The 21,215-nt window shown below is 34.0% G+C and overlaps 1 protein-coding gene across 7 annotated transcripts in view; it reads right to left on the bottom strand.

Moving 5' to 3' along the window:
- Grm8 (glutamate metabotropic receptor 8) overlaps positions 1 to 21,215 on the bottom strand; it is a 796,352-nt gene that overhangs the window by 10,158 nt on the left and 764,979 nt on the right. The gene's annotated exons all lie outside the window — the stretch shown is intronic.

Here is a 21,215-nt window from a genome sequence, read left to right as displayed (position 1 = left end):
GCAACAATTCACGCGAACAAAGCTCTCCGTGGTAGAACCTAGATTCAATCTCCAGCACCAGAACAAGCAAATGGCAAAAAGCCTTCCTTAATGGTTGAACAAATGTCCCATCTTATTTTTCTCTCTGAATTTGAGTTTATTATCTATTAAATGAGGGAAATAAGTTTTTTTAATAGAGGAGTTATCAGGTGGAACGCTATGAAGTTTATAAAATGTCTTGTAGGCTTGAGATAGTAACTCAACAAAGGCTACTTCTCCAACAGCTTTGAATCTAAAAAAATATTGAAAAAGCATCTTTCCAGGTTTCTAGGATAAAAGAGGGACCCATTAGCCAATCATCTAAACTAGAAAGTTTCATTTAGTTAAGAGTTAATAGTCATGTTCTATCTGTCTGCTCTTTGTAATCTCCCTTCAAAGTACGCAGAATAAAATTTTGTCCAAATACCAAATCTGTTTGCTGATATCAAGGCCATATCTAATTCTTTTATTATATTTCTAGAATGACACAACAGCTCTTCTTTTCAAAGATATAAGCCACCCCAGGACTGTATTGATTCCTCTTAACCCCCTAAAATCTGCCAAGGGAGGGAGGAAAGGCGGAGGAAGGGGAGGGTAAGGGAACATACAAATAATTCATATGTGTTATGGACATGTACCAACTCCCCAGAATGAATGCAATCATTATGTACCAATAAAAATAAAAATCAAAGGGATACTGGCAATAGTATTGGATATGTTAATAACAATCTTCTCTTTCCAAATTTCTTTTTTTTTTCATTAATTTTACTGGTACATTTTAGGTATTCCATATAATGACATTCATTATTGGGAATTTGTACCTTTACATAATATATCTTGGTTCTTTTTTTTCCCCACTCCCCTACCTTCCATTCAATCCCTCCACCCCTCCTTAATTACATACCTCTTCCCACACCCTATCACTCCAAAACACAGAGGAATAGAAGTATTTTCTCAATTACATCTACTGATCGCCAGTCATTTCACCTGCCACTATGTCTCATGGACATTTTGAACCTGAAACAGTAAAATGCACTAAAGCAGATTTAAGCAATCACTGGCTAAACCATGGAGAAATTGGCACAAAGGAGCACACAGAGGACATCTTTTATGGGATGTATTACAACTCCCTCTTCATTCTTTGAATAGGTTATTTGCACACATTCAGGGTCTACTGAATGTAGGTCATGACCTGAAATCATTAAAGACCCCAAGGAGAATTAGGAGGGCGGAAATTCTATTTCTCTCAAATAAAAGTCAGTCTTTTACTTTCAGTTGGCTCCTGAATACAGACCTCGATAGACCTCTCTAACCTGATAAGTTTTCAATGCCTTAGTAGCTACATAGTCTTCTATGAGACCCAGCACTCAAAGCATCTTTATGTCATATGGGATGAAACAGATTCATTCTTTATTCCTGAATATTTTTGTCTTGCTCTGGATAGTTTTGTTATACTTCTTTGCTACAATAAGCCAGATACTATTCAGCTGCATTATATACAGATAGAGCAGTTAGAAAACTATATTAGCTCTTACATCCTGACGTTTTTCTGCTTCTGTTTTCTATTTCCTCAGTGTGTGTCCACCAAAGTGGCACTTGCATTGACAAATGGATTTTATTATTCTTCTATTTTTTTTTATTTTAGCAAAGTTTTAGCCAACAAACTGAAAACTATAATTTATTACTAGAGGTGATTTAAAAAGTTTAAGGTTAACTTGACGGAGAAATTCTGGAGTTGCCGCCTGGGTGATAAGAGCCCCAAATCAACCCTTCGGGCCACAATCCAAATTCTGATGGAAATTAACCTAGCTTTGGCAGCAGCACTCCTTTGGCTGAGCCTGGACATGGAAGAATCATCGTACCCTACATTAAACATTTTACTATTGCCTCTGACTTCACTTCTTCCCTCCTTCAACATACATTCCTCTCTTGCTGTTCACATTTGGACTTAGGGTCTTAAACCAGGACCAATTGGTTGAGCATTTGTATATATGGTCCTGTATTTAGAAAGGCCCCATCTTATGTTCTACTGTCACGATTGTGAAGTATGAAATAGTCTTTGAATACAGATGCCTACATTTTTATTTTTAAGCAGGCATCACAATTTTTTTTTAATCAAAGCCATTTATATTCTGACAGCTTCCAGATGTCTCTTGGGAAATTCAACTGCCACCGGTGCAGCTCAGCTGGATCTCTAACAGTATCTAAAACTTCAGAAACCCCTGACTTCCCACTTTTACCCCTAAAATCACTCAACCAGCAATGTCTCACATATTGTAAAACATCTGAATTGTTCTCAATTTCTCTTTCCCACCCCATCTTATCTACAAACAAATCCTACTGTTCCTTTCTTCAAAATATTCTCAGATAAGTCATTATCACTGCATCCAACCTGCACTACACTGCTGAGAGCCTCCGTGATCATCCCTGCTTGGGTCACTGCTGTGACCGTTCTCATGATCACTTCTGCCCGTGCTCTCTTCAGGCTGGTCTACTGATTGATACTAACACTGAAGCTAGAACAATCATATTGTTCATATATCAGCTTAGTTCATTTAACTCTCGAAACTCTGCAACGACTTTAGTCCTCACAAGGACTCACTAGGTCCTCAGTGCCTTTGGCTTTGCTCCCTCCTTTAATCACCCTTTTCTGGCCATATGGGCCCCAGGCTGATCCTTGAACAGATCAATCATACTTTTCTTTCAGGCTTTCGTATCTGATGGTGAGTTTCTTAATTTTCTTCAGGAGATATATGAAAAGTTCTTGGGCCGGGGATTTAGCTCAATGGTTCTGCCGCCTGCCTTGAAAGCACAGGACCTGAGCTGGATCCCTGGTAACTGCCCTCCTCATCCCCCCCAAAAAAGGAAGAGTTCTTAAGGAACTTTAAGGAAAAGTTCTTTCTGCATAAAACCTTTCATGAGTAGACCATCATTCTCCAATTCCCCAGTTTATTGTACTTCTTAATATTTAACATTTCTCTTGGCCAGGGGTTTAGCTCAGTGATTCGGTGGCCTGCCTTGCAAGCTCAAGGATCCGAGTTCAATCCCTGGTACCAATAAAGAAAGAAAGAAAGAAAGAAAGAAAGAAAGAAAGAAAGAAAGAAAGAAGCAGAATATTTAACATTTCTCACATAAAAATATGTGTATTTTACTTATTTATTTTCTGCATCATCTATTTCCTTTAACTGGAAAAGAAAACTCCACGAGCACAGATTTTTACCTGTGCTTTCACTGCTGTGAAGACAGCACCTTGAACCCTGCCTGAATAACATATATTTTCTATATTCTGAGTTTTTACTCTTGATTTAGGGATTTAAAGAAAATAACCTGTATAGGTCTAAGCAAGAAATAATAGATAAATACTGAAGCTAGGAAATATAAGAGAATTGGGGTACCCTATTTCCTCTCAAATCATGCTGGAACATTGGAATAGAAACATAGTATCAGACAGATAAACATTATGCTTTTTAAATTTTAAATATAAAAATGAGCCATTTTGCTCCCTGCTTAACAGTGGTCAGTATAAAGTAAAAGTCAGTGGTTTCAACATTGGGAACATGAGAGCTAAGGAGTCTGTGCTTTGAGAGATCCCTTCTCCATTTAACAGCATAGATGAGGGTAATGTACTCACCCTACTCCTAGGCTTCACAGACCTAAATCAAGCAGTTTAATGAAACAACACATGTGACACATTGGCACAGAGACTGATCTATAATATTCAATAAGCAATAGTCATTATAGTCAATATTTAACCTTGATTCTGTTCTTTATTCCTCTTCCTACATTCATCAACCCATAAACACTGAATAGTACTCTCCTTTCAAAATCAGCTTCAATTTTTTCATAAGAACATACAGAAAAACAAGCCAAACATATCCATAAAGTTGTAAAGTTTCTTTATGCTTGTGTGAAATTCGAGTCAGTACAAAGAATCATGGTCCCTCACTCCAGGAAGAAGCAGCGTCCTTAGTGTTATGTTTCTCCTGTGAGGGAGAAATCAGTGTTGTGGTCAGAGATACTGCACTCTAAACTCATTAGTGAAGAAAGAGATGGTTTGCTTTGATCTCTTTGCCAACCCTCATCACCTCCTCCTCCTTATCACTTCCTCTTTCAACTCTGGCCATGTGTTTGCAAAATGGAAGAATCCAAGTCTCAAGTGCAGAATTAAGAATGAAGACTGTGGATTCAGCCCTAGGCTGGTTCATGTATGAGCCTTCAGTCCTTAACCACGGGCTTACTCGTAATAGTGGATACCAGCTGCAGAGACTCATAACATCAACCACCAAAGATGATACCAGCTTTTCTAAGGACAGGAAAGACAGTGTGAAGAAAGCTCAAAATCTTCTAAAGAAGCAGGTATTAGATTTATAATGACTTTATAATTGAATGTAAGAGATAGTTAATATTTACTTTAGTACATAATATGTTTATTAAAGCCTGAACGGAATTATAAACAAAGTATTTTAAAATATAGCATTTAATAAAACATGGCCTTTAATTTTCAGTTATTTTATGTGTTAATTATTTATAATAAAAATAATTTATCAAGCAGTAATGTTGCATTTTCTAGAAATAAATAAATGGGCGATATATACTTTCTGAGGGCCTATTCAGTTCTCCTTTTCAGATATTATTCCCAATTTTTTTACTGATTCTTAGTTCCTTGATGCCTGTTAGCCTTTCATTTCTTTGCAGCAACATAGACAGTACTAAGAATAATAGTAATGGAAACATCTTTAATTATTATGATTTGAACAGATGTGATAAAATATGATAAATAGAATATTTACACAGGCAAAACAAATAAAGTAAAAAGCAGTAAAATTTGCTTTAGAAGGAAGCAGAAAGAACTATTGCAAGAACAAAAGTTATCTCAGAGCTATATTTTCTAGTATACTTTGTGTGTGTGTGTGTGTGTGTGTGTGTGTGTGTGTGTGTGTATAGAAACATAGTCCTGGAAGTTAAGACACAAGAAGAAATATTTTAAGTCTTTTAAGTATCATTGTTGGCAGATGGAAATTGCTACAATTTAAATTTTAGGAAATTCTATTCATATTTTATTTTTAAATATTGGTAACTTTATGAAAATGATTTTAATAATAGTTTTATAAAAGGCAATAAAGCATTATTCAAATAAATGTTTCTCTCTAAAGACAACAGAATTAAATCAGTAACCTAGTTTGGGCAATTTGTGGATCTGTAAAAAGTTATAGAAATGCCACTCCCCATATTACTTAACAAAGGAAGAATCAAGAAATAGTTTAATGGGATGAATGAGGTCCACTTCAGCATCCATATCATGAAAATATAACTCTGAGTACTCATTTAGAGACAAGACTTTTAAAGAAGAATTAAGAAAAATGGGTTCCTTTGGTCTAGTTTGACTGATACTCTTTTATTTACTCAAAGGAATTTGAACATGGATACACAAAGAAAACCCGCATGAAAACATTCTGACCACTTGGTCTAAGACTTTTCTGGTCTCTAGAACTGTGAGAAAATGGATTTTTATTGTTTAAGCAACCAGTATTTTGTTATGGCAGCTGTAAGAAACAAATACAGAAATTCTCAAGAGTTCCAGAAGTGCTGTGATCATAACTGGTCTGTGCTTAAATATACTGATAGAATCTCAAAGATCTGTGCTGTTGATCTAAGAGAGATATATTTAGATACTCATCTAAACAATGAATGTAAGACATAGATATTATGTACTCATCATTGTATATAATCATCAATCACTGAAAATTAGATACAGCATTGTTCCAAATATGTTTGCATTTTAAACCCTTACAATAATACTGAAAGGTAAGAATCATTCCGCTTTTTTTTTCTCATTGAGTTTATTGGCACTTTTTAGGTATACAGTACAGTTACATTCTTCACTGGGATCTTGTAACTTTACATGACAGGTCTTGGTTCTCATTTCTTCCCCTTACCCCTGCCCTCCCTTCACCCCCTCCTCCCTTCCCTATTTACAAATGTTTTATTTCCATTTTTTAATTTTCTCATATTTTTTCTTTTCCCTTATTTCCTTTCCCCTACCCTTCCCACTTCCCCTACACCTTTTAAGTTGAAAGTCATGAAATTATTTTCAGGACATCACACAACTCAAGTACATGAAGTGTAGATTCAAACTGAGGTTTCTCTAACTTGGAAATCCATGTTCTTGTCACACAACACAGATACAGAGAGATGTCAAAGAACAAGATTAATATGAGTTGAATCCTCTCCAAATCAAAGAGAATCATCCTTTTTCTAATAATTGGACCAAATTTCTTAAAAACTACAGACAGTTAAAACCTTTACATAACATACATAATGGAGTATGTAGAAAAATTATTCTGTTATCAAATAGCTGCTTTCTGCATTGTAGATCCCATAGTAGTTCTGACTTTCTTAGAACTATATATTGTTGAGCTTAACTAAACAACCCAGTTGAAAATATGGGCCCCAAGAGCCTATATTAAATTAAAAAATTCATAGACATCATGAGGTATTTTCATTATCTTTTTAGAGATTTAAAATTAAATATATTATATATAAGGATAAAATTAGTTTGAATCATTCAAGAAATAAAATAAAATTGACATTTTTGCTGCATTGTTTTAAACTGTAAACAGGCTTCACAGAAATCCATCATGAACTAGATTACCTAAAAACAAGAATGAAATTGCCAAAGCAGAAAATACATAAGCTATGTTCTTTTGTTTGACAAGCCAAACACATTGAAATTATAATTAATAAATACAGATTTTTCAATTTGAAACTAAACATACACAGTAAGTAGTTTCTTTAATAGGAAATTATAAACTGCTTAGAAATATACCATGAAAACAGCATGCATTAAAATTTGTATATACAACCTAAATGATGCTTGAAGGAAAATTTAAAATATAAGACGGCAACTTTAGAAAACAGGAAAGTCTCAAAATTTACTGGATCTAATCAAAGTTTTTAAAAGTAAACTTAGCAAAAACAGAAGGAAAAATATCTGACAAAAAATAAATGGATACGACAGCAAACTAAAATTAGTACACATAATCAATAGAACCCAATCACGTTTGTGATAGTTGATCAAAAAAATGTAAGATGTGACTAATCAACATAGAAATGAAAAAGAAGATATAAATATAGGTACAAGTTAGATTTTTAAATTATAAAATTAAATTATGCATAACTTCATGCCACTAAATATACACATTTAGAAAATGCATGATTGCTCAGGAAACAGATAGCAGCAATGAGATTTGTATTAAATAGACCTAGAACTATGAGGAAAAGTCAGAAAGTAAGTACATGACTGGCAGCCATGACGAACCAGTACTGATGAGAGTGTTAGTGTTTCTTCCCCTAAACCAGAGAGTGAGAACAAGGAAAGTACCCATCCCAAGTCCCCACATGATCACCCCACTTTGATATATTTGCATCCACACTTTCATTCTTTTTACATTAGTTATGGCATGAGAATTCAGAACATACACAATTTGGAATTAGAGATGCAAAAGCTTAGACACTTAGGCAGAATTTTCCTGGTGTTCTTTTTTTAATATTCTCTAGTGCCTTACTGCTACTTGAAAAGAAGAAAACCATGAAGAATATCCTTCCTCAGAGCGCTGAAAAGACTAATTACTACGGCAACACAGGATCTCTGCTGACCCTTTATTCCTGAACCATCTCTAGGGAGACTGAATATTTACTCAGATGGGCTCATTAACTACACTTAGCCCCAAGATAAGCCAAATAGGAGGATATAAATGGAAGTCTCTCCAAAAGGGCAACTGGTGTGGAACAGATATCTACTTCTTACAACTTCAAAGATTCATAACCCTCTATGAATTCTTGGCTCTGGTGAATGGCTTCTACTAAAACGTAGTGATCATGACTCCCCTGCCCTGCATTATCTCTGCCTACTACTGTCTGGTATGTCTTGATTCTGGAAAATCTGAACTCACTGCATCACCAGCTTTGAGGCATTCTCTGCAGCGATATCACTGGATGTAAGAAATCTTGTTGCTAGAACAGGTGCCTCCTGAAGGTACAGATGAAGATCAAAGAAGTCAGGTCTCTAGGGAGAAAAACTGATGCATCTTACATGAGTGTGGACTTTGTACAAATGTGAACTAGCAAGTCTGATGTAAACTCATGACTTTGCCTGGATACCAACCATGGCTGAAGCATTCAGGAGCATTAGAAGCCCTCCACACATATGGTGACCTCCCTTGAGGCATCATACTTAGCCACACTGAAGCTGAAGGCATGCTGCTCACATCAGGACAGTAATCTGCTACAGTGATTATTTATCATTTAAATTGGTCCTGAGAGTCCCACATTGGAGACATAGTACAAGAAAAGACAAGATTATTTTAAATGGGCCCAAAATCTTGAACCACATGAAAATCATGTGTTAAAGAAATGACAGATTTCAAATGGCAACCAAGGGAAGGTACAGAATACTTCTGCCAATGTTTACATTTCTAGATTACAGCAAAAAGTCATCTTCTTGTACAGTATACTCTAAGCTCTGTGATGTGACAGAGGGTTTGGTTATTCTGCAGTCCTCTAAAACTAAAAACATTGATTCAGTTTCAGCAGAGGAATGTACTCTGAACGAAGCACAAAGCAGGGCTTTAAGATTTCCATGACCAGATACCTGAAGGTACTAAATAAGAGAGAAGGAAAGAGAAGAGCCTTCTGTTTAATTTTCCAATGAGAAACTAGCCAAAGATTCTTTCCAGAACAGTTTAAGCTATCCACCAGGCCCATTTCATGGCATTCACAGTATCCTGCATGACATTCAGATTACAAGACTTGTGACATATGTGTTAGGACCAAGAAACCCCAAAAGACTATTCTAGAGCCACAAAGAAATAAAAAATCCCAAGTGTCTAAATATGGAAGAATGAATTCAGGTTCAGATATCATTTCAAATAACCAACCTTTCAATGCACATCACACCATAATTAAAAGGCCTCCTTGATATTCTAATTGCAGAATTTTCAGTTCTTCTTCACACAGATCTACTTGGTTACCATACTTAGATCTTCGGTGGTGTGATCCACTAGCAATTCCACTGAGTCATCTGCTACTGTAGCAATATGTTGTTCCAATGTGAGTGAAAACAGGTTATTCCTGAAGTCACCAATGGATTCCCAAGTTACCCCATTTACTGAGCATCACCCAGAAAACTAAAAGTTTGTATAATTCACCAGACTCATTCCTTGTCTGCAGATCTGTCTTGGAGTGCTAACTTCTATTCCACCAAAACCTCTACAACCCCGGACTCTTCTCCCTTCCTTCTCACCTGTGGTCTTAAGTGAAACCTTGTGCTTCCCAAGAGACAATTGTTTCCCCTCTAGTCTTCCTCTGTTCCTTTCCTTCCTTCTTTCTCCTCTCCTTTCCTTCCTTCCTTCCCTTCCTTTTTAGTGCATGTGTTTTCAATACGTAATGAATGGGCGCATCATGGAGAACAGGTACACATACATATCATATCACATCATACTCCTTTTTATTCCTTCTTCTTTCCCTCTAGTCTCTTCCTATCCTTACATCTCTTTTCCATCTCCACAATGTCTACCTCTCTGTTTTTATCATCTATCTTTTATTTTGCTGTTTAAATCATTTGTACTTTATGTTTCTCATATAAAAGAAATTATGCAGTATTTAACTTTCTGTGTCTGATTTGTTTTCCTTAGAATTATGTTCTCAAGTGCATCTGTTTTCCTACAAATGACAAATGACTCAGATTTGTTCTTATTTGTGGCTGAGTCATATTCCATTATATATACATGATATATATAGGAAGCTGTTGGCTGTTGATGGCCATAAAGCCTTGTTCCAAGATTTAAATATTGTGAGTTGTGCTGTTATAAACATGAGTAAGCATATATTATTACAATATGACAATTTTAATTCTTTCAGGCAGATACCCAGAAGAGGTACACCTGGGTCACATGGAATCTGTATTTTAATTTTTTAAGGGATCTCAATACCAATAATGCAGGAGAATTCCTTCTCCCTACAACTTCACCAGAATTTAGTGTTTTTGAATCTTTGTTGATAGCTATTCTTACTGGAGTGGGATGGAATCCCAATGTTGTTTTGATTTGCCTTTCTCTAATGGCCAAAGATTGTGGACATATTTTTAATATATCCATTGTCATTTGTATTTTTTTTTAGAAGGGTCTATTAATTTTAATTTCCCATTTTTGATTGAATTTTTTATTATTGGGGATTTATTTTTTAATGCTTTATATATTCTGTTGACAGAGTAGTGGGAAATATTTTTCCCACTCTTTGGATTGTATTTTCATTCTGGTGGTTGCTTCCTTTGTGGTACAGAAGCTTTTTAATTGGATATAATTGCATTTGTTGATTGTCCCAGTAACAGGGTTTATTCACTAATATTCTTAGTGAAGACAGTGCAATTAGAGCACTGTCTAATTTCTTGATTCCTTTTGTTGTTTCTGTATCACTGGATTCTGGATCATTAGGTGGACATTCTCTCTCCTTCTTAATGTTGTACCTGGCAGTATTTGCCAACAGTATGGAGCTCAGTCCCACAGTCTTGCTTTCTATTCTTCATGCTATGGATGAATTCTGCATTCACAGTGTAATAGTTGCAGTCATCTGACCTTCAATGCCTTAACCTCCTCATTCATTTACTCCACACCAAGCCTCACTGTCATTATAGCCTGGATCTTACACACCAAATTTCTTTTACATCCCAAATTCTGTAAAATATGTGTAGCTTAATATATTATTTTTTTGCCTAAGAGGTTATGTTATATTGCATTTTCCTTTAAGTCATTGCATAGTTTTCACGTGAAGTCAACATAAAGGGTCCTTTTCACTGCATCAGGGATATGAGCACTGCCCCTCAGGAGCAAGAAGTAGCAAATTCATAGTAGGGAAGAGGATTCCTTGTTTCTCTTGATGCAGGTTCTGTATGGAAATAGCTTGCCAAACAGACTACTAATTAATGCAAATTAATGTAAATGTGCACAAGGGATCTTTCTGTAATAAAACTTGTTACAACTAGTTCCAAGTATTTGAAAATCTAGACTAAGTTTAATCACACTTCAGTGTAATTGGGAGGTGAACTTTTCCAAGTGTGAAAATATAAGTACTAAATAGTATAATATGTATTTTACTAGATGACAAAAAGTAAACTCAGCTATTAGCAAATAAAATATGTTCTGTGATCTGTTATTTTACACATTACAGTGTCAACATCTTAGTTAAATATTTCATAGTAAAATGACTGTATTTCTAGGAATTTTAAGTGGCTACCAATATCACAACAATATTTATTGAACTTCACAAAAATTATGAACAGAATTTTGGAATGCAAATCATTTTTAACTCGGAAGACCATCTGAATATTGTTAGCAAAACTGTTCTGTAGGGTTAAAGAATTATATGGAAGAATTATTTCACTGGGAAATCTGACAGGCTGAATTGAAAATATGTGCAAACCATTGACACTTCAATTTTTAGAAAACTCCAGCCACGAGAAACATTTAATTGCCACAGAGGAAATACTAATGAGCATTCTTTCTTTGAATGTTATAGAAAAATGGACCCATACTTCTTCCTCTTTTATTACCTTTTTCAAAGACCCTTATAAATACAGCTTCCCAAAGGGAAACTTCTATAAAAAAGATAAACATATTTAATCATTCTGTAGAATTGATTCTGGAAAGGGCTTGACCAGTCCGAGAGTACACTGACTAGATGAAGTGTAACCATTTCAACTAATCTTCAATCACTACAACATGAGCAAAATCATGAACATGGTAAAAGTGCTCTACATGATTATTACAGGACCCCAGGAATGTATGCACATTCTCCACAAATTCCTCTTTCTTACTGACTTTGTATTTCAAATAATGAAACATTAGAGGTAATCAAAGCTGCTGGAATAAGTGGAGATTCATGAATTACCATGTGGAGGAAATCAGAAAACACCACAGATTATAATGTGAGTAGAAAATAAAATTGCCTGGTAGGATCAATTGTTTTTCTGCAGGTGGTGATTATATATCAAACAAATGGTTAATCAGCCCCACTGACTAATGTGAGATGACTGAGCAGAATGATGGATGATTTCTATGGCTACAGCAGAAAAATAAATTTACAAGATCTCCAGATGGATTGTAGTGACTGATTGTGTTCATATCCTTACCATACTCTAATGAAGAGTCTAAATCAAACATAATCCCAAGCTATTTAGTTATTCCTAGGTTCAGTGACCTCAGTCTTTGGTTAGGGAAAGGAAGTACCAAGCAACGTTTCCTCTTAAATTGTTGAGGAAGGACCATTTCACATATTTTACATGGGCTTCAGTACCTAAGGGAGTTGATAGGTAAGAAAGTCCATATAAGTCAGCAGTTCCAAAGGGAAGTTGGGCTGTCAATGATCTAAGATTCCAAAGTCAGCACTTGTGCAGGATATATAGCTCTCACTTTTGCCCTCTTCCTCTTAGCTAGTTCATATCTGACACTATCTGAAACCAAATCATCGTCTCTAGAAACAACTATCCCGTATCTCTGAATATCAATAAAAATAAAATTATAGAATCATCAGTTATATCATTTATCATCTTTAAGTATTAATACTTTCTTGTTTCTACTATAAAGACTTCATCATAACATCAATAATTCATATTTAATTCATATCAATTCATAATAATAAATCCATTCAATTCATTCCTAATATCATAATTTCAATAATCATGTTGTTCTTCTCAATCATTTACTATCCCTTCTCCATACAATGACTACACATTTTCACCTACTGTCATGTGACTTTCTGATCCCTCACAAGGAAGAACTTTATTTTTCATTTCAACAATCCTAGAGTTCTTCATGTGGCATGTTTTAACAAAAAAGGGCTGCGAGAACATGTAACTTACCCAACACAAGAGCAGGTATATTCCAGCTGGGGGTTTACCTTCCCTAATGGAACTATATAATCCCTGACCTATAATGCTGATAAGAAATAATGTATTGTTATTTTCTCAAGCCATTAATTTTGGATTATTTATTACAGCAGCATCCACTAGTAACTAACATTTCAGAGACTCAGGTTGGTGTATTTGGAAGGCCATGCTAAGAAAGTCAGAAATCCAAAGTTAAATGCTTACTTTTACCACCCATGGATATAATTTCAGGCAAATAAATCAATTTCTGTGAACTTTGCTCTTCATTTTTCAAGCAAGATTATTCCTCACCTGATAAACTCACAGAATTAGTTGTGAATAATGAATAAAAAAGTGTTTTGAAAGTACTGAAATAACACAAAACTGTCAGGTGCTAATATTATTCAGTATCAATATCTTCCCTCAAGTATTTCTGCAATTAGCTTTTCTGTCTAATACAAGAAGTTTGGGAAGTTCTTGATTTTACTAAGTGTTGATCGGGGTAAGGAACTGTAACAGACATAACCAAGACAACAGAGTAATTAGAGGTAATGGTGAGGTCATCTGGCCAAGAAAGGATTTAATCTATTTAGGAACTTTGAAAATCCTAGTCAGTACACAGAGAGTGAAATTTTCAACCTTACAGACTGGAGCAAAACCAAAGATACAGAACACCAGAAGGCAAAAGAGGTCCTAAAAAATTGGATAGTTTTTTTATACTTATAATAGTTTTCTATGCAATAGGCCATTGTAAACTTGATATGTATTCCCACTTTTGATGATAAATTCACACAACTCTTTGAGGGTGGTACCAAGTTTATCCCCAATTCACAAATCCATCATCCAAATGACAGGTTCTCAATCACAGCCATGAGACATGTAAGGGGCAAAATTTGGTCTACAGCCCAGATAATCAGGCTCCAGAGTCTGTGTACTTCTTTTGACTGGATCAGTGAGGCCATGTCTATAATATTTATTACAGTGTTTTACACAAGAGCCAGGATACAGAATCAACCTATGTGCCTATCAATAGCTTAATGAGTAAAGAAAATGTGTGTGCAGGGAGGGATAGGGGAAAAGAAAGAGGAAATGGAATTAATGTAAGAAAATGAAAAAATGGAAACAAAATCTTTGTACATAGGGAGGTGTGGAGGGATTAAAGGGAGGGCAGGGGAATAGGGAAAATATAAGAACCAATATGAATTATGTAATGGTGCAAATTTCCAATGATGCATGTCATTATATTGTAATCTATCAATAAATTGTAAATGTATCAAAATTAAATTTAAAAATGTGTATGCATACAGAAGGACACTATCTATTCAGCCATAAAAGTAGGAAATGTTATCATTTTCAGCAACATGGATAGAACTAAAGGACATTATGCTAAGTAAAATAAGTCAGGCATAAACATGCAGATATCACATGATCTCACATATATGTGGACTCCAAAAGCATAGATTCCATAGAAGCAAAGAGTAGAATGATAGCTTTGGAGATGAGGGAAAAGTTTATCAAAGAACACAAAATTTTAGTAAGGAATAAACCAAGAGATCTTTGTACAACAAGGTGACTACATTTAATAACTCCATATTATGCTTTTGCTTAATTGGAAACACATAACTATTTAAATACAAATAACAGGAAGTCCTATTGTTTGTGACAATATAGAAAAAAAACTATAAGACATCATGTTGAACGAAATAAGCAAGGCACAGAAAGACAAATACCATATGATCTCATTGTATGTCATCAAAAAAGTGAAACTCACAAAAGTAGAAAATAGAATGGTGCTTACCAGGGGCTGGGTAGACAAGGGAAGGTTGGAGTGGTGTTAGTAAAGGATACAAAATTTCAAAATTTTAATTGATTAGAAAGAATAAGGGCAAGAGATGTGCTGCACAACATGGTGACTTACAGTTAATAATTTATTGTATTCCTGAAAAATGACAAGAATTTGGATATATGGTCACCACAACAATTATAACTGTGAAGTAATGCTTATGTTAATTATCTACAGTTAGTCTTTCCACAAAATATGCTTTTGTACACAGTAAAAACATGTTAATTTTATCATTCAATTAAAAATGTCTCAGCTACTTTCCCATCAGTGAGACAAAATATCCAAGATCTGCAACTTAAATGAGGAGAAGTTTGTTTTGGCTCTCAGTTTCAGTCCTTGGTCAGCGGGCTGCAAGGCAAAAATAAGATAATAAAAGGGACTGGAGGAAAAGGTGCTCAACCCATGGCGTCCAGGAAACGGAACAAAAGGAAGAGCCAGGGCCAAGAACACATACTTCTGGGCCTCACCACCACGGACCCACATCGACCCACCCCCATCTCCTCATGGCACCCGTCAGCTGCTGAACTCGTCAATACGTGAACCCACTGGTGGGTACAGCGCCCTCACAGTCGAAACACCCTCGAGACGCATGAGACTTCAGGGGAGGGTTTTTATTTATTTATTTATTTATTTAATTCTCACATGAGAAAACCTGTTTTTTATTTGTGGCAAGGGTATTACTGCTCCACATAAAAGATATTTGTTTAAATAATATACTTTATTTTTTTCTCATTGAGTTTATTGGTACATTTTAGGTATACAGTGCAGTTACATTCATCACTGGGATCTTGTACCTTTACTTGACAGGTCTCAGTTCTCATTTTTTTCCCTTACCCCTCCCTGCCCTCCATTCACCCCCTCCTCCCTTCCCTATTTACAAATTCTTTATTTCCATTTTTTCATTTTCTCATTTTTTTTCCTTTTCCCTTATTTCCTTTCCTTAATAAAGATGTGGTTTTTCTATAAAATGGAATACTACTCAGCCATAAAGAATGAGAAATTAGAGTCATTCATAGGAAAATGGATACATATTGAGGATGTACTCCTAAGTGAAATAAATAAGTCACACATGTATAATGGTATAATTGACAATGTGAAACAGGGGAACATTTTAGATTCAAATTATAACATTTAGGAAGTTCCTAGACACTGAATTCCCTTAAAAAAGGAAAGCAAGCAGAGTTCCACAAATTTTGAAAATATATTTGACTGAATGAAGTAGTTGTATAAAAAAGAAAACAGATAATGAATTAAGGTAAATCTATCCATTTCTTGCTAAGAAAACTTAATGACACCATTCCTAATATATGAGGAGAAATCAAAAATATTAACCTGATAAAATGTCATGATGTCAGCTAAGAATTGCCCATTAAGAATTTATTATATTTGAAATACATAAAAAGTCATGTATGGGAGGAAATGCTGCATATATTTATGTTTTTGTTTTGTTTTGTTTGTATGTTTTTTGTCTTTTTTTTTTTTTTTTTTGGTACTGGGCATAAATGCAGGACCTTGCACTTACAAGGCAGGTGGCAGCATCACTGTGTATAAATCCCAGTCCCTGCTGTATGTATTTATAAGGATTTTCATTAGGAACTTCCATAAAATGTTTTTTTTTAAAACCCTACTGACCAAAAATGGAATGAGTATGTAAATAATGGTACATTTATAATTTGCATTTATGAAGAAATTTTAGCTACCTAAGGAAGAGTATAACTTTAAAAATAATCTATACAGTTACCAGAGCTGTCTCAATATTAATGATACTAAGACATTCTCTCTGAAACCAATGTTGGAAGGAAATAAAGCATTAACCCTGGCTGTTTATATGAGGTAAAATAATGAGTGATGTTTACTCCTTCCTTCCCTCTTTCATTCATTCATTCATTCATTCTTTCTTTCTTTCTTTTCTTTCTTTCCTTCTTTCAACTCTTTGAGCATGACAAAGAGTAAATCTTATTGCATGCCTAAACAATTATTTCCTTCTTTGACACTAGGTTATCTAATCTTTGAAGTACCTGATGGTTTTTATTTAGAGATATGAAAATTGAATAAGTCCCAGTAAATATAAACCTATAGAAACATATTTATACATTGGTAATTTGCAATTTTTTTGCATATTGGTTTGCATTTATCAATATCCACAGGGCAGTAAAACGATTGTTTTTTAATACATGTGACCCATTTTGTTTACTTATTACCATTACAGCATCACCAGGAAGCATGAACTCAGAATCCAAGAAGCTCAGATTTTGATGAATTTTTATGTGTCAAAAGATACATAATTTACTGACATATATTTTCCTTTTATTTGAAAAACTATCATCTTTTTATGGGGAACATTTCCTTTTGGAAACATTGACAATTTACAAACATTTTCAGTTACTACATGTAATATGATAAATTGTATAAACAATATTGTACTTAAACGAACACATTTTACATAGAATTGTGTGAACAGTAACTATATGGAGATTTTATAGTACCTCTTATAGAGATTTTAAAGTACCTCTTAGATATTTTACGTTTTACTAATCTAAATTTAATAGTTGCAAAATTTCAATTCTGTTGGCAACACACATTAAAATAATTTCCTAATATTAAACATTTATATTTTTGAATATAACTTGGGTCATATTATTTGAAATTATATGCTTCATTACTTTGTGGTCATTTAATCTAAAATCATCCACCTCATTACTCCTATGTCCTTCTCTGTTTTATTTTCTTATCATTTGCCATTTACCATATTTTGAATTTTACTTCTTTATTTATTGTAAGATCCTTAAAGCCAAGTTTTTTTGCTTACTATCACTGTATATCTAGCACCTGTAAAGAAAGATGAACATATTACATATTCAAAAATCTCTGGTTATTAAAATTTCAGAATAACACTATATTACAAGTAATGTTTATTGACCCCATTAAATGTAAAGCAGAATTCAAGCAATTTGTATCTATTACTTTATTCATTCTAATCTCTATACTTGAGTTAAAGCACAGAAAATTTAAATAAATCTTGAACAATTAGAACTTCATTCTATCTTGCTTATGTACCTTCTACTTCCTTTGACATTTTTATAGATATCTTTTTTGCAGATATTTTTGCTTTAGACAATGTTTTTTAGGGTGATAACTGCACAAAATTAAAAGAACAAAAGCACAACCAACTCTTAAGTGAGCTAAATATAGCTCTACTTACCCTAGTTCCAATTTGTCTTTCCTGTATACATGTCTTTGCCTGTACCTCCTTAATCTTCTATTCTGACTCTGGTATTGACCAGAAAACTTGTTCAATGGGATAGTAGCAAATTGTTACAAGCAGATCCTTATAACACTAGTTCTGCATTTATTTTCATGTCCTCTCCATTCCATCTTCATATTAATTTGAAATGTTAAAAGAATAGTCCACTTTAAATTACATTTATTTTCATATCCTCTCTATTTCATCTTCATGTTAATTTGAAACATTAAAAGAATAGTATGTTTTTCAAAGTAGTTAAGGCAAAAGCACATGGCTCTGTAAATTACAAAAACTGAACACATCTGTGACCAGACTCCAAACTGAGAAATAAGATATTGCTACTACTTCAAAATCTACCATATTCTCTTTTCTAGTCATTTTCTTGACAACAGTGTTCAAGTTTTACCCAGTTTGCATAGATAGAAAAGCAATATGTAAATTATATAAAAATATGCAATATAAAATATATTTGTACATATATTTGTGCATCAAAACCTTGTTTCTAAAATTTATCTCTTTAAAATTTTCTTTATTTGGGATCCATTCTCATTGCTTAAACCTTCCACTAAATAAATACAATTTCTCTAGCCATTCTAGTGTTTGTGAACATTTATATTTTTAAAAATATGTTTAATTATAAAATAGGAGCATTTTCTAATACTAGTTTTCTTACATTTTTTTCTTTTAAATAAAGAAAAACATTTAAAGTCTCTTGCTTTTTAATACATTGATAGAATCTTCACATGTTTATGATTAGATAAGTTAATTAGCTATCTTGATATACATATTACTTCTGATTATGGGAGTATTTTAATATGCTGTTGAATTATTCTTGCTCCCAATATTTCATTTACACTTACATTTATAGTCTTAAGTACAGTTACTATAGTTCCTTTTAAGTAAAGTATGTTTTTAATAACATATTACCACACAATAACTAAGACATCTTATAAATTACTATACATGCTTTTAAGAAGCACTTAGTGATTAAGGCAGAGTGGTTAGCTTAGAGCAGAAAAAATAGAATATATTCTAAAAGCAATCTAAAATATGTTTCAGACTTTAAAAATATACATTTTCTTATCATAAATTTTTATTACCTAAAAGTTTTCATCCAAGGAAAAGGCTTTGATAAAAACATAAAAGCATCAATATATTTGGTTGTGATATTTAATAAATTTTCCTATTACCATTCTTAAAATTTATCCAAGTGGAATATGTTCTCACAGAAAAACTTTATCATTTCCTAGTTATAGATACTTTGGCAAATGATTTAAAATAATCAAACTTTAACTTCCTCATCTATAAACCTTTTATAACAATACGATATCCAATTGTTTCACTAGATAACTATGAAAATGCAATAAGATAATGCATATGAAATTGCCTCATAAACCATAAGGATCATAAAGTGCTGTAGGATGTTTGCAATATCTGGTATTGACCATAAAATTTCAATACATGCCTTTGTCACTTGCCCACAGTCCAACAGCGATAACTATGAAAAAAAAAGAGTGATGCTAAATAACATCAAATGCTAAATAACAACAAAAAGACAACATATATTACTATAACGCTGAAGATTTGAGTATCTGTATAAACCCATCTCTCTCCCTTCCATTATTTTTGCTGATATCAACATCTACATTGATGATCCACCCAAACCCCAGGACTCTCAATTCTTTTCATTGCTCATTTTCAGTATCGTTTATTTCATTTCTCTTAATAATGACAACCCACCAGCCAAATTCTTAACTTTGAGAAGCCTAAGCTCTGACAATCATGCTATAATTAAAGCTTATTTCTTCTGCAACCAACAACAACTCTTTGATAAACCTGTACGCAAGGCCTCTCCTATTCTATTCCTCCCTATCTTAGATTTCATATCATTGATCATATTGTTTTTTCATATACCCTCCACTTGTTCCTTTCTCTGGTCACTGCCTATTTAAAAAAAGAAAAAAGAATTCCAAAACTGTTTAAATCCAATTCACTCCTGCTTCTACAGCTGTGCCTGCCAGAAAATTAGAAAGCTAAAAGGTATCTTATAGATTACTCTCATTTTACCTTGATAATAATAAATCTTAACTGGGCCTCAGAGTGCTTTGCTATAAGATCACATGTATTCTCAGGTCACTAACCTACCCTTCTAACACAAAACTAATTCTAGCTTTTTTTCTTAAAGCTGTAACAACCATTATTCTCCTTACTTTTATCTGGTGACTAGTGCTATTTCACTAAGAAAATAGAAAAGACAATTAGAGGACTTCTGCAAACGTTTGTACCATTTTCAATAACTTACTGACTTTTCTAACCTTTATTTCAATCTTTGCTCCTGTTATTATACAAGGCCAACCCACCTCTTCTACAGACTATCCCCTCTCTTTCACAGTATTAAACGACAATACATTTGACATGTTCCCCTCTCTCATTATATTGTTTTCCCTTTTCTCCTGAATTGTTCCCATCATAGAAGCAATCTATCACATCCCATTTTATGAAAAGCCTTCCAGCAGCTTCTAATTTGCAAATGTTTAAAAATTCATTTTCACCATTTTACAGGAAAATTTAGTGAAATTTTGTCCTTATTTACTGATTCCATTTGCTTTCCTTTCTTTCCAGAACCCATTGCAATTAGATTTTTCTCCTCCTCTCTCTGTACAAACTTGTGCTGGGAAAGGTGGGAAAGGAGAGCGCAGGGAGGAGGAGAAGTAAAAATGATCAAGATACAATATGTGTATGTGCTAACTCCTAGAAATGAAATCAATTATTATGTATTGCAAACATATACTGATAAAACAGTTACAAAAAGTAAGTTCTTAAAGGACAAAGGAGGTAAATACATAATGAATATTTAAATTTTAAAATTTATTACAGCAAAAGTCATAATGCTATCAGGCCCCATTAAAATAACCCTCCTTGTGTCCAACACACTTATCCCAGCATTTTTGCCACTTTCTGAAGCAGTTCTGGAAGTTCTCTTAGTGAATGTCTTTACAAGCCAAGCCCCAAAACAGGGTGAAAACTGCTGCCAAGTGCCATCCCGTGGAAAGGTAAGTCCATGAAAACACAGTGGTGGGGCCTTAACCACCTCATTCATAAGATCTGGCGCTGTGCAACTTCTGGCTTTTTCCAAATTGAAACTAATCATGAAAGGTGAACGACTTGAATCCATTCAGAGCATCAATGCA

This window comes from Fukomys damarensis, unplaced genomic scaffold (genome assembly GCF_012274545.1).
Source record: "Fukomys damarensis isolate Sample0158 unplaced genomic scaffold, DMR_v1.0_HiC HiC_scaffold_4, whole genome shotgun sequence".
Taxonomy (NCBI): domain Eukaryota; kingdom Metazoa; phylum Chordata; class Mammalia; order Rodentia; family Bathyergidae; genus Fukomys; species Fukomys damarensis.
The sequence above is the reverse complement of the archived record's forward strand: the minus strand, read 5'-3'. Positions and strand labels throughout refer to the sequence as shown.